Source organism: Bombina bombina, chromosome 7 (assembly GCF_027579735.1).
Source record: "Bombina bombina isolate aBomBom1 chromosome 7, aBomBom1.pri, whole genome shotgun sequence".
In the NCBI taxonomy this organism is placed as follows: Eukaryota; Metazoa; Chordata; class Amphibia; order Anura; family Bombinatoridae; genus Bombina; species Bombina bombina.
Genome location: NC_069505.1, coordinates 504416017 through 504432850, shown reverse-complemented (window position 1 = coordinate 504432850; position 16834 = coordinate 504416017). Strand labels below are relative to the sequence as shown.

The 16834-nt window shown below is 43.1% G+C and overlaps 1 pseudogene; it reads right to left on the bottom strand.

Moving 5' to 3' along the window:
* Positions 1-16834, bottom strand: part of LOC128636039 (cytochrome P450 2A5-like) — a 125856-nt pseudogene that overhangs the window by 22440 nt on the left and 86582 nt on the right.

Genomic DNA, 16834 nt, shown 5'->3' with positions numbered 1-16834 from the left:
GATGGCGGGGACAATTGTGGGGTGGGGGAGGGAAGAGAGCTGTTTGGGAGGGATCAGGGGGTGGGATGTGTCAGGTGGGAGGCTGATCTCTACACTAAAGCTAAAATTAACCCTGCCAGCACCCTACAAGCTACCTAATTAACTCCTTCACTGCTGGGCATAATTCACGTGTTGTGCGCAGCAGCATTTAGCGGCCTTCTAATTAACAAAAAGCAACGCCAAAGCCATATATGTCTGCTATTTCTGAACAAAGGGGATCCCAGAGAAGCTTTTACAACCATTTGTGCCATAATTGCACAAACTGTTTGTAAATAATTTCAGTGAGAAACCTAAAATTGTGAAAAATGTAAAGGTTTTTTTTATTTGCTCGCATTTGGCGGTGAAATGGTGGCATGAAATATACCAAAATTGGCCTAGATCAATACTTGGAGTTGTCTACTACACTAAACTAAAGCTAAAATTAACCCTACAAGCTCCCTACATGCTCCCTAATTAACCCCTTCACTGCTGGGCATAATACACTTGTGGTGCGCAGCGGCATTTAGCGGCCTTCTAATTACCAAAAAGCAACCCCAAAGCCATATAAGTCTGCTATTTCTGAACAAAGGCGATCCCAGAGAAGCATTTACAACCATTTGTGCCATAATTGAAGAAGCTGTTTGTAAATAATTTCAGTGGGAAACCTAAAGTTTGTGACAAAATGTATGAAAAAGTGAACATTTTTTTTAATTTGATCGCATTTGGCGGTGAAACGGTGGCATGAAATATACCAAAATGGGCCTAGATCAATACTTTGGGATGTCTTCTAAAAAAAAATATATACATGTCAATGGATATTCAGGTATTCCTTACAGATATCAGTGTTCCAATGTAACTAGCGCTAATTTTGAAAAAAAGTGGTTTGGAAATAGCGAAGTGCTACTTGTATTTATGGCCCTATAACTTACAAAAAAAGCAAAGAACATGTAAACATTGGGTATTTCTAAACTCAGGACAAAATTTAGAAACTATTTAGCATGGGTGCTTTTTAGTGGTTGTAGATGTGTAACAGATTTTGGGGGTCAAAGTTAGAAAAAGTGTGTTTTTTCCATTTTTTCCTCATATTTTATAAAAAAAAATTATAGTAAATTATAAGATATAATGAAAATAATGGTATCTTTAGAAAGTCCATTTAATGGCGAGAAAAACGGTATATAATATGTGTGGGTACAGTAAATGAGTAAGAGGAAAATTACAGCTGAACACAAACACCCCAGAAATGTAAAAATAGCCATTGTCATTAAGGGTAAGAAAATTGAAAAATGGTCCGGTCATTAAGGGGTTAAGTATCAATTCCCTTCCCACAACCAGTCATTCTCTTTGCCTTCGGTGCAAGGAGGAGGTGAAGTTTTGGTGTCTGAATTCTTCAATCAAGAGTTTATTTTTTTTAAAACCAGGGCAGGCTAGCTCTGATCTTTCCTAGTTTGAGAGGGTCTAGCTGTACTCCATGTTAGTCTCTTCAGTAGGGCAGTGGTAGCTTTCAAACAGTTAGGAACTTGTTGGGTCGGCCTCACTGCGTTTTCCTAACAAGTTGTTGCCCATGTAACAGAAAGCCAGAGTAGGCTTACTCTGTCAGTTCTTATTTTCACAGGCCTCTGTGAGGAGTGGCTTCTTCTCACGCCGAGTGATCTGTCCTCCTGTCGGACAGCCAGGGGTGCAGGTAAGTGCCATTTTTGTTCCTTTACAAGAAAGAAGAGACATTGGCACTACAGGTATAATGCTTTTTATATGGGATTTATGTCCTGAATTAGATCAGGACTCATAAGGCAGGGAGCAGGCACTGTGAGGCTGTGACAGGGAGAGTTTTTTATTGAGCAGTGTATATTGCCACTGGAGTGTATAAGTATCTCAGGGGGCTCAGATTTTCCTAAGGATCCTGGATTTTGAAATGGATGGGCCAGTTATGGTTTCAGGACAAATTCTGCTTTATTACGGAACGAAGTTTAGACTCTTACACCTAGATTTAGAGTTTTGTCGGTAAAGACCCGCGTAGCTAACGCTGCTTTTTTTCCAGAGCACCCTTAAGACAACGCTGGTATTTAGAGTTGTCTGAGTGGCTGCGTTAGGCTCAGAAAAGGGAGCATTGAGCATAATTTACCTTCCCTTCAACTCTCAATACCAGCGTTGCTTACGGTAGCGGTAAGCTGGAAAAAGGTGCTCGTGCACAATATCCCATAGGATACAATGGGGCTGAGCTGGCTGGAAAAAACCTAACACCTGCAAAAAAGCAGCGTTCAGCTCCTAACACAGCCCCAATGTTTCCTATGGGGAAACGCCCTAACATGAACCCCGAGTCTAAACACCCCTAACCTTACACTTATTAACCCCTAATCTGCTGCCCCTGCTATCGCTGACACCTGAATTATATTATTAACCCCTAATCTGCCGCTCCGGACACCGCCGCAACCTACATTATCCCTATGATCCCCTAATCTGCTGCCCCTAACATCGCCGACACCTATATTATATTTATTACCCCCTCATCTGCCCCCCCAACATCTACCAGATGAAGGACCTCCGCTGCGCACCTTGGATGAAGATTTCGGCCCGGTTGGGTGAAGACGACTCAAGGTAGGGAGATCTTCAGGGGGTTAGTGTTAGGTTTTTTTTTAAGGGGGCTTTGGGTGGGTTAGAGTAGGGGTATGTGGGTGGTGGGTTTTAATGTTGGGGGGGTTGTATTTTTTTTTTACAGGTAAAAGAGCTGATTACTTTGGGGTAATGCCCTGCAAAAAGCCCTTTTAAGGGCTGGTAAAAGAGCTGATTACTTTTGTAATTTAGAATAGGGTAGGTCATTTTTTTATTTTAAGGGGATTTTTTATTTTATTAGGGGGCTTAGATTAGGTGTAATTAGTTTTAAACTTCTTGTAATTTTTTTTTATTTTTTGTAATTTAGTGTTTGTTTTTTTGTATTATAGAATAGTTTATTTAATTGTATTTTAGTTTAGCTAATTGAAGTTAATTTATTTAATGATAGTGTAGTGTTTGTATTTATTTTACAGGTAATTTTGTAATTATTTTAACTAGGTAGCTATTAAATAGTTATTAACTATTCAATAGCTATTGTACCTAGTTAAAATAAATACAAAGTTGCCTGTAAAATAAATATAAATCCTAAAAATAGCTACAATGTAACTATTAGTAATATTGTAGCTATCTTAGGGTTTATTTTATAGGTAAGTATTTTGTTTTAAATAGGAATAATTTATTTAATTATAGGAATATTATTTAGTTTAATTTAAATTATATTTAACTTAGGGGGTGTTAGGGTTAGACTTAGGTTTAGGGGTTAATAACTTTATTATAGTAGCGGCGACGTTGCGGGCGGGAGATTAGGGGTTAAAAATTGTAGGTAGGTGGCAGCGATGTTAGGGAGGGCATATTAGGGGTTAATAAAATTATTATAGTGTTTGCGAGGCGGAGTGCGGCGGTTTAGGGGTTAATACATTTATTATAGTGGCGGCGAGGTCTGGTCGGCAGATTAGGGGTTAATAAGTGTAGGTAAGGTAGCGGCGACATTGGGGGGGCAGATTAGGGGTTAATAAATATAATATAGGTGTCGGCAATGTTAGGGGCAGCAGATTAGGGGTTCATAGGTATAATGTAGGTTGCAGCGGTGTCCGGAGCGGCAGATTAGGGGTTAATAATATAATGCAGGTGTCAGCGATAGCGGGGGCGGCAGATTAGGGGTTAATAAGTGTAAGGTTAGGGGTGTTTAGACTCCTTTGTAGCACAATAGTTAGGAGCTTTATGTTCCCGCGTTAGCCCATAAAGCTCTTAACTACTGACTTTTTTTGGCGGTAGGAGTCTTGTCGGTAGAGGGTGTACCGCTCACTTCTTCCAAGACTCCAAATACCAGCATTAGGCAAATCCCATAGAAAAGATAGGATACACAATTGACGTAAAGGGATCTGTGGTAGCCTGGAGTCGCGGAAAGGAAGTGAGCGGTAGACCCTTTCCTGGCTGACTCTAAATACCAGCGGGCGGTAAAAAGCAGCATTAGGACCCCTTAACGCCGCTTTTGACGGCTAACGCCAAACTCTAAATCTAGCTGTTAGTGTGTTATGGCCGCCGGGACCATCTCTAACGTAATAAGAGAGGTGGATCCTTCTTGAGGCGGTAGTTCCACTCTAAAGCGCACGCATTTTTTGGCTGTTAAGACAATAAGTGTGGCGCAGGTAGAGCGGATCGGGTTGCTTCCCCACAGAGATTCCGGATCAGAGCAATCACTAACTCTGGAGTACAGAGGGGGCAGGTAGGCACCTCAGCAGTAACGCTGAGGTGTAGAGGTTTCTGGTTGTTTCTTTTTTCAATTCTCCTACAGAAGGAGCAATAAAACCTTTTATATAACGGCAGTTGGCAAAAAAAAGCTGGCTAAAGCATATCCACTTAGCATAATTGGAGGCAATTAAAATTGTAACTTCAGATTCTGTGTTACAGTCTTCGTTTTTCATGAGAACTGATTCTTAAAGGAACAGTAAAAAGTAAAACATTTTTTATTGTGTTTTATTTTTAAATGCAGTATTGACTCAGAGTGTGTGCCTTCTGTTACATGCAAGCTTTGCCTAGATACTCAAGTTAAACCTTCTTTGCCTTTTTGTTCATCTTGTATTGAGAGGACTTTAATATATAAAGAAAGACTTTTTGTTGCTGAGACTCCACTCTCTCAGGTTGATGCTGTTCAGGCAATGCCGCAGCTTTCTCCTTAAACGTCCCAAACTTTAACAACCTCACATGCAGTGCCCTGTGGTTCCTCACAATCTCCTGGAGGAGTTTTTGCAGGCAGAAATTGCTGCGCAGGTATCCTTTGCAGTATCTGAGAGGTTGGCTGCCATTCCCATGCTTCAGAAAAGACGCAAGAGAAAAATTAAAGAATCAGATGGTAAGGCTTCTCATTCAGTTCCGACTACCCATATTGTTGTTTCTCATAAATATGAAGAGGAAGATACGCTGTAGTTTCTAAAGAGCGAAATCTCATATTCGCACAGTGTAATGCCTTCTTCTGATACTGAAGTTGTATCCTTCAGATTTAAGCTTGAACACCACTGTGTGCTGTTAAAGGCGGTTTTAGATACTTTGGATGACTCCGAGACTCCTATCATTGTCAATCCCAAGAAATCTAGTAAATTAAATCAATACTTTAATGTTCCCTCCTCTGCGGATGTGTTTCCTATGCCAGACCGGACTATGGAAATCATTACTCGGGAATGGTAGAAGCCGGGGATTCCATTTTCTCTTTCCCTAGTGTTTAAAAAGATGTTTCCGGTGGCTGACTCCATTAAGGAGTCGTGGCAGACGGTTCCCAAGATGGAAGGGGTGATTTCTACGCTGGCTAAGAGAACTACTTTTCCCATAGAGGATAGTTGCTCTTTCAAGGACCCAATGGACAAGAAGCTGGAGGCTTACTTGAAGAGGATGTATGTTCATCAAGGTCTCCAATGGCAACCTGCAGTGTGTATTTCCACTGTGACAAGTGCAGCAGCCTACTGGTTTGATGCATTGTCTGAGTCTCTTCAAGCTGAGACTCCATTGGAGGAGATCCAGGATAGGATCAAGGCTCTTAACTTAGCCAATGTCTTTATTAATGACGCATCTTTGCAGCCAAGATTATTTTCTCTTGCCTAGCTCTACAGTCTGCTGTACATCCATCAGTGGTCTAATACATGGAGGTAATTGGTCTGATGGTGACTTCCATGGACATATTTCCATGTGCCCTATTCCATTTGAGAGCTCTGCAGTTATGCATGCTCAGCCAATGGAATGGGGATTATGCAAATCTATCCCAGAACATAGTTCTAGATCAGGCGACAAGAGACTCTCTTCCGTGGTGGCTGTCTCAGGAACATCTGTCTCAGGGGACATGCTTATGGAGACCCTCATGGGTGATTGTTACCACGGATGCCAGCCTGGTGGGCTGGGGAGCAGTCTGGGACTCATTGAAGCCGCAAGGTCTTTGGTCTCAGGAGGAATCTGCTCTCCCCATAAACATTTTGGAGTTGAGAGTGATCTTCAATGCCTTGATGGCTTGGCACCAATTGGCCTTAGCCCGGCTTATCAGGTTCCAGTCGGACAACATAACCTTAGTGGCTTACATCAATCACCAGGGGGAAACTCGAAGTTCCTTAGCCATGAAGGAGGTGGCGCGAATTATTCAGTGGGCGGAGGCTCACAATTGCTGTCTATCTGCCATCCACATTCCAGGGGTAGACAATTGGGAAGCGGATTTCCTGAGCAGATAGACCTTCCATCCCAGGGTGTGGGCACTTCATCTGGAAGTGTTTTCCAGGTTAACAACCAAATGGGGGTTACCGGAATTGGATCTGATGGAATCTCGTCAGAACGTCAAGCTCCCAAAGTACAGTTCAAGGTCTAGAGATCCTCAAGCCTTTCTGATAGATGCTCTGGCAGTTCCTTGGAATTTCAGGTTGGCATATCTGTTTCCTCCATTTGCTCTCCTTCCACAAGTCATTGCTCGGATCAAGCAGGAGAGAGCGTCAGTGATTCTAATAGCTCCGGCGTGGCCTCACAGGATCTGGTATGCAGATCTAGTGGAAATGTTGTCTCTACCTCCATTTCTCTGAAACTGAGTCGGTCATTGAGACCATGATTCAGGCTCGTAAGCCTGTTACTAGAAAGATTTACTATAAGATATGGCGTAAATATCTTCATTGGTGTGAAACTAAAGGATTCTCTTGGAGTAGGTTCAGGATTCCTAGAATTCTATCTTTCCTCCAGGAAGGTCTGGAGAAAGGTTTGTCTGTCAGTACTCTGAAGGGTCAGATTTCTGTTTTATTTTTTTTCCTGCACAAACGTCTGGCAGACGTGCAATCCTTTTGTCAGGCCTTGGTCAGAATCAGGCCTGTGTTGAAATCTATTGCACCACCATGGAGTCTTAACCTTGTTCTTAAAGTTTTGCAACAGGCTCTGTTTGAGCCAATGCTTTCCATAGATATTAAGTTGTTATCTTGGAATGTTTTGTTTCTTACTGCTATTTCTTCTGCTAGGAGAGTTTCAAAACTGTCAGCTTTACAGTGCTATTCGCCTTATTTCATATTTCATGCAGATAAGGCGGTTCTGTGTACCAAGTTTGGTTTTCTTCCTAAGGTTGTTTTGGATAGAAATATTAATCAGGAAATTGTTCCTTCTCTCTGTCCTTATCCTTTTTCTCATAAAGAACGTTTGTTACACAATTTAGATGTTGTGCGTGCTCTTAAGTTCTATTTGCAGGCGACTAAAAGCTACTGCTACTTTTCTTTCCTTCTGGTTGAGAAGTTTAATACGTTTAGCTTATGAGACTGCTGAACAGCAACCTCCGGAGAGAATCACAGCTCACTCCACTAGGTCTGTATCTTCTTCTTGGGCTTTCAAAAATGAAGCTTCTGTGGAACAGATGTGCAAGGCTGCAACTTGGTCCTCTCTGCATACTTTTTAATTTTTTTTATAAATTTGATACTTTTGCCTCGGCCAAGGCTTCCTTTGGAAGAAAGGTTCTTCAAGCCGTGGTGTCTTCTGTTTAGGTTACCTGTCTTGTCCCTCCCTAATCATCTGTGTCCTCTAGCTTGGGTATTGATTTCCAACAGTAATTGATGATTACTTTGCCCTTTTCAGCTTTTTTTTTCTAACAACTGAGACCTCATATCTTTGAGGCCTTATAACGTTTTTGTGCAATTTAATAAAAAAAATAATTCGTATTAGATAGTGTCATTATGAGTATAACTGTTCTTTTTAAATGGATATGGAAACCAATTTTTTTTTCTTTCATGATTCAGATAGAGCAACAATTTTAAACAAATTTCTAATTTTTTTCTATTATCATTTTTTCTTTGTTCCCTTGGTATCTTTTTTTGAAAAGCAGGGAAATATGTTTAGGAGTCTGCCCATTTCTGGAGAACTATATGGCAGCAGTTTTGCAAGATTGTTATCTATTAGCAAGGGCACTAGATGGCAGCACTTTTTCCTGCTATATAGTGCTCCAGATGCTACCTAGGTATCTCTTCAACACAGAATATCATGGGAACGAAGCAAATTTGATAACGCAAGTAAATTGGAAACTTTTTTTAAAATGGTCTGTTCAGTCTGAGTCACAAAAAAACATTCTTGGGTTTCATAACCTTTTAATGTATTTTTGATGTGTTTTGAGCAACGTTTTTGTTTCACAAAACAATTAACCAGAGCTCTGAAGACTTTGCCCTCACGTGTTCACGTTTACTTTTCAAACAGCCACAATAAAACAGATATCACTCAAGCGTAACCGTTAAGCACACCACTCGTATTCTGGCCCCAAAATATTTGTGTAGATGTAAAATGGAATGAGGACGTTTGGAAACTGGTGAAAAATGGAAGACGATAATACTTTAGATCATCCAAATATTTAACAGTTTGCATTTCAAAGTTAACATCATCAATAAAAACGTGGCCGTAGTAACCTAGAATTAGTGGCACAAAAATGACATTATTCAGTGAATTAGAACATATTTTTTGTACAAGATTGTCCCTTTGAAAGTGGCATTTCCTAACTGACTCGTATACATATAATGATCTAGGGATTGTAGGAGAAAGAGTTGAGGGTATTTTGAAGTATTGCCACTATTTTTATTACTATAGTTTTATATTTTGTGTATATATATATATACACAAAGGGGCATATGTATCAAGCTCCTGCAGGCTCGCCAGAAACAGCAGTTATGAAGCAGCAGTCACAAAGACCGCTGCTCCATAACCTGTCCGCCTGCTCTGAGGCGGACAGACATCGCCGGAAATCAACCCGATCGAGTACGATCAGGTTTATTGACACCCCCCTGCTGGCGGCCCATTGGCCTTGAGTCTTTAGGGGACGGCGTTGCACCAGCAGCTCTTGTGAGCTGCTGGTGCAATGCTGAATATGGCGAGCGTATTGCTCGCCGTATTCAGCAAGGTCTGGCAGACCTGATCCGCACTGTCGGATCAGGTCCGCCAGACTTTCATAAATAGGGGCCAAAGAGTAGATCTTATTTTTCATAAACCATGAACATATACACCACACATAAGAACCCTGGCATCCATTGTAGGTGTACAGCGAAATTAAAAGCAATATGCAAGAGTCAGTTACAGCATTTGGCTGAAAGGAGATAGGGAGCCAGTGGCAAACAGCTTTAGATATAGGTCTAGTCCTAACCTAAAGCCACACGTGCTAGCTTTAAATCAATTTGAAATACAAACAAGGATGACACAGGCCAATGTACGTTTCCTAGACACAAACAAAATACAGAAATGTTCTGCACACTTCAACCCAAGTAGGTACATGCAGTCTAAACCACTACCAAATCTCATAGTGCTGTGTGCATTCCAGAACTCGCATACAACTGCATTTGAAGTGCCCCCGACAGTTAAACCCAGACAAACCTGGGTGCAAAGCCCATAGGAAAAACTACACAAAAATAAAAATACACCATACAGGAAGTCTCACACTCATGTACATGCAAAAAGCTGGGTCACCCTTGTTTTTATCTGTTTGAAAGTTGGCATGTGTAGCTGCAATGTAGGGTCCAACATTGTCCTGGATCTATCAACATTTGGCCAAAAACGAACTCTAACTAACGAACTTCCTTTAAATCTTCATGTACGCATGCAAGAGAGTTTTTCTTATGGGCTTTGCACACAGGGTTCTCAATGGTTAACACCTTGATTGATATATGTACATATACACACAGGGCTGGAATTTGCTGCTTTTCCATCTGGACAAGTAAATATTATCCCTTGACTAGTAAATTATAGTTATTTTGTTACACACACACACACACACATACATAAACATATATATTATTAACCATCTTCAATATTTTTCTATATATAACAATTCTCACATACCTTGGGGATGGTGAACCCTCGAAACCTTGTGTCCTTGAGCACTTTATGAGGTATGTTCATTGGTATCACATTTCCATATCTTTGAATTTCATGAATCACAGCATCAGTGTACGGCATGGAATCTCTATCCTCGGGGGCTGGCATTCGTTGATGGCCTATTACATTATCTATTTCACCCTGGACTTTACCTGTAGAGTCAAAAACAGTTCACCAATCTTTTAAAATCTGGAAGAGGATTTTACATTATAATTAACCTTATAAAGGGCGAAATTACAGGTACTTCCGCTGGTGCATTAATTGAGTTAGAAGTCCGATTTTTGCGCTCACCTTGTAATACAAGTTGAAAGTGAACAGTTTTTACTCTAGCGGTCACCCGACTAGCACAAAAATCCAAAGTTAGAATATCATGTGCATGTTCACGTATTCCCCCATAGAACTCAATGGAGAAAAAAAAAGTGAGCAAAACACCCTATTGGCACGCTAAACCAACATGAAAATATGAATATTTCACATTCTAATGTTCTTTACATATAGGTATAGATATACAGTATATATTAGAATATCTATTTATTAATACATAGGACATATTCTGCTATGTGCTATGGAATGTGTAGTATATATAGTATGTATACATATGTATTTATGTGTTTATAAGTACATATATACACATATAAATACATGTGAATATATATATATATTTATACTGTATATATATATATATATATATATATATATATATATATATATTTACACATACATATACATCTTTCTATCTATCTATCTATTGGGTTCTTGTAAAGCGCGGCTATTCACCCGTAAGGGTCTCAAGGCGCTGAGGGTTGCAGTTCAGTTGAAGAGCCAGGTCTTGAGGTCCTTTCTGAAATTAGTTAGGGTGGTAGCTTGTCTAAGGTGCAGCAGGAGGGTGTTCCAAGTCTTGGCAGCCAGGTGAGAGAAGGATCTGCCTCCCGCTGTGGTTTTCCTGATGCGGGAGATGACAGCGAAGGCTTGGTCGGCCGATCAAAGTTGTCTGGCAGGGGTGTAGAAGGTAACGCGGTGGTTCAAGTATTCGGGACCAATGTTGTGGAGGGCCTTGAATGCGTGGGTGAGAAGCTTGAAGGTTATTCTTTTGTTGATGGGGAGCCAGTGCAGGTCCCGCAGGTATTTAGTGATGTGGCATTGACGAGGGATGTCAAGGATTAGTCTGGCCGTGGAGTTCTGGATGCGCTGTAGTCTCTTTTGGAGCTTGATGGTGGTGCCGGCGTAGAGTGCGTTACCATAGTCCAGTTGGCTGCTGACGAGGGCGTGAGTGACCGTCTTCCTAGTCTCGGTTGGGATCCATTTGAAGATCTTTTGCAGCAGGTGAAGTGTGTGGAAGCATGCAGAAGAGACGGCGTTTATTTGCCAGTCCATGGAGAGCGATGAGTCCAGGATGATGCCTAGATTTCGTGCATGGTCGGTGGGGATTGGAGGGTATCCGAGGGCTGTGGGCCACCAGGAGTTATTCCACGTGGATGTGGTGGGACCGAGGAGGAGGACTTCGGTCTTGTCTGCGTTCAGCTTTAGGCAGTTGTAGTTCATCCAAGTGGCGACTGCTGTCAGCCCTTCGGGGATGTTTCTCTTGGTGGTGGTGGGGTCACTGGTGAGTGAGATGATTAGCTGGGTGTCGTCGGCATAGGAGACGATGTTGAGGTTGTGTTGTCGGGCGATGGCGGAGAGAGCGGCCATGTAGATGTTGAATAGGGTGTAGCTCAGAGAAGAGCCTTGGGGTACATCGCAGCTGATTTCTGTGGGCTTGGAGGTGAAGGGTGGGAGTCTAACTTTCTGGGTTCTGCTGGGGAGGAAGGAGGTGATCCATTCCAGGGCTTTGTCTTATATGCTGGCATCGTGTAGTCGGTTGCGGAGGGTGAGGTGGGAGACAGTGTCGAATGCTGCTGAGAGGTCTAGGAGAATGAGGGCGGCGGTCTCTCCTCGGTCGAGTAGGGCGAGGATGTCGTCTGTGGCGGTGAGGAGGGCGGTCTCTGTGCTTTGGTTGCTCCTGAAACCGGATTGGGAGGGGTCCAGGGTGTGGTTGGCTTCAATGTAGTCAACGAGTTGCGCATTGATGGACTTCTCAATGACTTTGGCCGCAAAGGGGAGCAAAGAGATTGGGCGGTAGTTCTTCGGATCATTGGGGTCAGCCGTGGGTTTTTTCAGTAGGGGTTTTAATTCTGCATGCTTCCAGTCATCCGGGAAGGTGCCGGTTTCGATGGAGCAGTTGATGGTGCTGCAGAGCTCGGGGGCGATGGTGTCACCCGCTTTGTTGAAAATGTGATGCGGGCATGGGTCCGAGGGTGCTCCGGAGTGGATCGAGCTCATGATCCTGATGGTGTCCTCTGTGGTGAGGGGGCTCCAGAAGGTCAGTGGGGGGTAGACGGTGGTATATTTGTGTGAGGTATCGGTGGGAGTCGGTGGGTAGGCGGTGGTGGGTGAGTTCTGGGGCGCGAAGCTGTCATAGATGTCGACAATCTTGTGGTGGAAGTACATTGCAAGGTTATCGCAGAGGACCTGGGAGGGCGGGATGTCGTTGGTGTTGCTGTTGGGATTGGAGAATTCCTTGATGACTGTGAACAGCTCCTTGCTGTTGTGGACGTTGGCATTGATTCTATCTTGGATGGCTGTCTTCTTGGTGGTTTTGATGAGGCGGTGGTGGGTAGTGATGGCTTCTTTGTAGGCTGTTTTATTTTAGGGGGTTTTGCTGGATCTCCAGGTCCTTTCCAATCGCCTGCAGTGGCGTTTGGAGTCCTGGAGTGCAGGGGTGAACCAACTAGCCTTGTTGGTGGGTTGGCGGTTGGACGGTTTCTTGAGAGGGGCGAGGGTGTTGGCGCAGTCTGTGAGCCAGTGGTGGAGGTTGCGGGCGGAGGAGTTGGCATCTGTGGAGGTAGCTGGGGGGCACTTGTTCAGGGTGGAGTGCAGTTGGTCTTCGGTGATGTTGTTCCAGTTTCTGCGGGGTGGGTGGTGCTGCCGGAGGTGTGCGGTGGGTTTGTTGAAGGACAAATGTATGCAATGGTGGTCGGTCCAATGGAGTTCGGTGATGTGGTTGACTGAGATGTGGTTGCCTGCAGAGAAGATAGGGTCGAGTGTGTGTCCGGCTGAGTGGGTTGGGGAGTTGACGAGTTGCTTTAGACCGATGGTTCCAAGGTTTTCTAAGAGGTTGGCAGTGTTGTGGTCATTGGGGTTGTCTAGGTGGAAGTTGAGGTCACAGAGGAGGATGTAGTCTGTTGAGGGGAGGGCGTGGGGTGCGATGAGGTCGGTGATGGAGTCACAGAAGGCAGGACGAGATCCGGGAGGTCTGTAGATGAGGGTGCCATGGAGGGTAGTGTTGGGACTGACCTGGAGCTTGAAGTGTAAGTGTTCCAAGCCTGGTGAGTGGTAGTCGGAGCTGGTTGTGACGTGGAGGGAGTGTTTGTGGATGATGGCGATGCCTCCTCCCGGTCGGTTGCTGCGGTCCTTGTGGGAGATCTTGTATCTGTCTGGGATGGCGATGGCGATGTCCGGCATTGATGTGGGGTTCAGCCAGGTTTCAGTAAGGAAGTCAACGTCCGGGAGGTGGCATTGAGCAGGTTCCAGATTTCGACGGCGTGCTTGCGGACGGAGCGGGTGTTGAGGAGGATGCAGTTGAGGTGGTTGTTTTTGCGTGAGGTGACTGGCAGGTTAGTGGTTCAGAGGGAGGAGAAGACGTGAGAGGTGACTGGCAGGTTAGTGGTCCAGAGGGAGGAGAAGGTGCAGTTGCGGCAGGTGAAGGGTCCGATGGTGTTCGTCGGGGATGCGTGGTGGCAGGCAGATTATCTACCAGTGTTGAGATGGAGGAGGGTGCTGGCGTCGTAGTGGTGGTGGTTGTGGGAGCCAGGTTTAGTGGCGCTGGACGCGGTCCAGGCGCAGACGGGCGCAGACTGGCTTGCCTTTGGCGCGCCAGCAACTTCCATTAAATAGGTTCTGGGAGGTGGGAGGGCTGGGAGGCGGGGGGCAGGGCAGTGGCTGTAGGAAGAAAGTTAACAAAGGGAGTTACCTGTGCTGTGCTGGTAGGCGGGGGGAGGGCAGTGGCTGTGGCATAGGAGAGACAAGCATGAAGTAGAGCAGGCTGGAAGTGGCTTTAGATATGTATATTTATATATCTCAATGTTTAAACCCTTTGTCTGCCTTTTCTTCGTCTAACACCTGAGACCTCATATCTTTGAGCCCTTATTACATTTTTGTGCAATTTTTTAAAATAATTTTTATTAGATGGTGTTAGTATGCCTGTAACTGTACTTTGTAATTTATTTTTGATGTGTTATATACCACTTTTCTGTTTCGCGAAACAGTGAACCAGATCTCTGAAGTCACAGTAATGATTCTATTGTAAATTGCGAGTGTACTCAAGCGATCGCATTTACTTTCAATTCGAAATACTAGCGGTAAGCCCTATGAGTGCAAACACTCGCGATAAACCCCTTATTGCTCCAGTTGTAATCTAGCCTAAAAAAATAACAAATACAATCCAGTAATTGATATATAATATAAGTTACTTTAATCAAGATACTATGAACAAAAATATATTTCTTACAGCAGCTTAATTTTAGCAGCCCAATATAACTAACATTACTATTTAGCAATAACGGTGTGCTATGTGCAGCTCACTAAAATGAGTTACGACCAGTTACCAAGGTGTTTCAGAGCCCAAAGACTTTATCATGATTACCTTTACAATATAGGTGTTGCGCCCCTTTAACCATAACCAAGTCTCTGTTGCAATTAAAAGGACAGAAAATGCAAATGTTCGTGCAATTTTAAAGAACTTTTCAATTTACACCTGTTAGCTAATATGCTTCATCCTTTGGTATCCTTTGTTGAAAAGCATATCTAGCTAGTCTCAGGAGAAGTAATGCACAACTGGAGCTAGCTGCTGATTGGTGGCTTTACATATATGCCTCCTATAATAGGTTTACCAGATCTGATTAGCTAGCTCCCAGTAGTAACGCTCCAAATGTTCTACAAATGTTTTAATAGAAGTAAATTGGTAAGTTTTTGTAGGCTCTACCTGAATCATGAAAGAGCATTTCGGGGTTTTGGATCCCTTTAACTTTAACCGCTTAACGACCAAGAACGTACAGTGTACGTCCTACAAAAAATGTGACTTAGTGACCAAGGACGTACCCTGTACGTCCTCAGGGTTTTAAAGCACTGGAAGCAATCGTGATCGCTTCCAAGCGCTTTTAGGGTATTGCAGTGATGCCTCAATATTGAGCCATCCTGCAATACCATTTTTTAAGCATCCGATGCAGAGAGAGCCACTCTGTGGCCCTCTCTGCATCAGCCAGCATGGTGCCGATCGTTGGTGGATGGGAGCAGCTGCAGGGAGGTGGGTGGGCGGCCCATCGCTGGTGCTTGTTCCGGATCTGACTTACCGTTGGTCCGTGAGCAGGCGGGGCTCGGGAGAGCACGTGCGCGCACAGACATAAACGATTTTAGAAATAGGGAAAATCTGTTAAATTTAGGATAGGGAAAGGGATCCGGGAGGGGCAAAAAATGGTTTGGAAAGAAATCTGGGAGGGGGGGTAGGGTATTGAGGGGGGGGGGTTTCACTACAGAAAATATACATTTTATATCTATTTTAATTAAAAAAAGGGCAAATTTGTAAGTAAAATGGGTACTGGCAGACAGCTGCCAGTACTTAAGATGGCGGCCAATAGGTCGAGGGGGGAGGCTTAGAGATCTGTTTGGGGGGATCAGGGTGATTGGGGGGTAATGGGGGATCCTACACTTTTTATAAAATATATATATAAAAAAAATCTAAAAAACAAAACAAAACTCCATTATTTTTATACTGGCAGACTTTCTGCCCGTATTTAAGATGGCGGTAACAAATGTGAGGTGGGAGAGTGAAGAGAGCTGTTTGAGGGGGGTCAGGGAGGGATCAGAGGGTGGGATGTGTCAGGTGGGAGGCTGATCTCTACACTAAAGCTAAAATTAACACAACAAGCTACCTAATTAACCCCTTAACTTCTGGGCATAAATACAAGTGTGGTGTGCAGCGGCATTTAGTGGCCTTCTAATTACCAAACTGCAATGCCAAAGCCATATAAGCCTGCTATTTCTGAACAAAGGGGATCCCAGATAAGCATTTACAACCATTTGTGCCATAATTGCACAAGCTGTTTGTAAATAATTTCAGTGAGAAACCTAAAATTAGTGAAAAAGTGAACGTATTTTTTTAATTTGATCGCATTTGGCGGTGAAATGGTGGCATGAAATTTACCAAAATAGGCCTAGATCAATACTTTGGGTTGTCTACTACACCACACTAAAGCTAAAATTAACCCTACATGCTCCCTACAAGCTACCTAATTAACCCCCTTTACTGCTGGGCATAGTACAAGTGTGGTGCACAGCGGCATTTAGCGACCTTCTTATTACCAAAAAGTAATGCCACAAATGACTGCTATTTCAGAACAAAGGGGATCCCAGAGAAGCATTTACAACCATTTATGCCATAATTGCACCAGCTGTTTGTAAATAACTTCAGTGAGAAACCTAAAATTTGTGAAAAGGTGAACATTTTTTTTTATTTGATCGCATTTGGCGGAGAAATGGTGGCATGAAATATACCAAAATGGGCCTAGATCAATACTTTGGGTTGTCTACTTTAAAAAAAAAAATAAATATATACATGTCAAGGGATATTCAGGGATTCCTGAAAGATATTAGTGTTCTAATGTAACTAGCGCTAATTGTGAAAAAAAAAATGGTTTGGAAATAGCAAAGTGCTACTTGTATTTATGGCCCTATAACTTGCAAAAAAAGTAAACAACATGTAAATATTAGGTATTTATAAACTCAGGACAAAAATTAGAAACTATGTAGCATGGGTGTTTTTTGGTGGTTGTAGATGTGTAACAGATTTTGGGAGTCAAAATTAGAAAAAGTGTGTTTATTT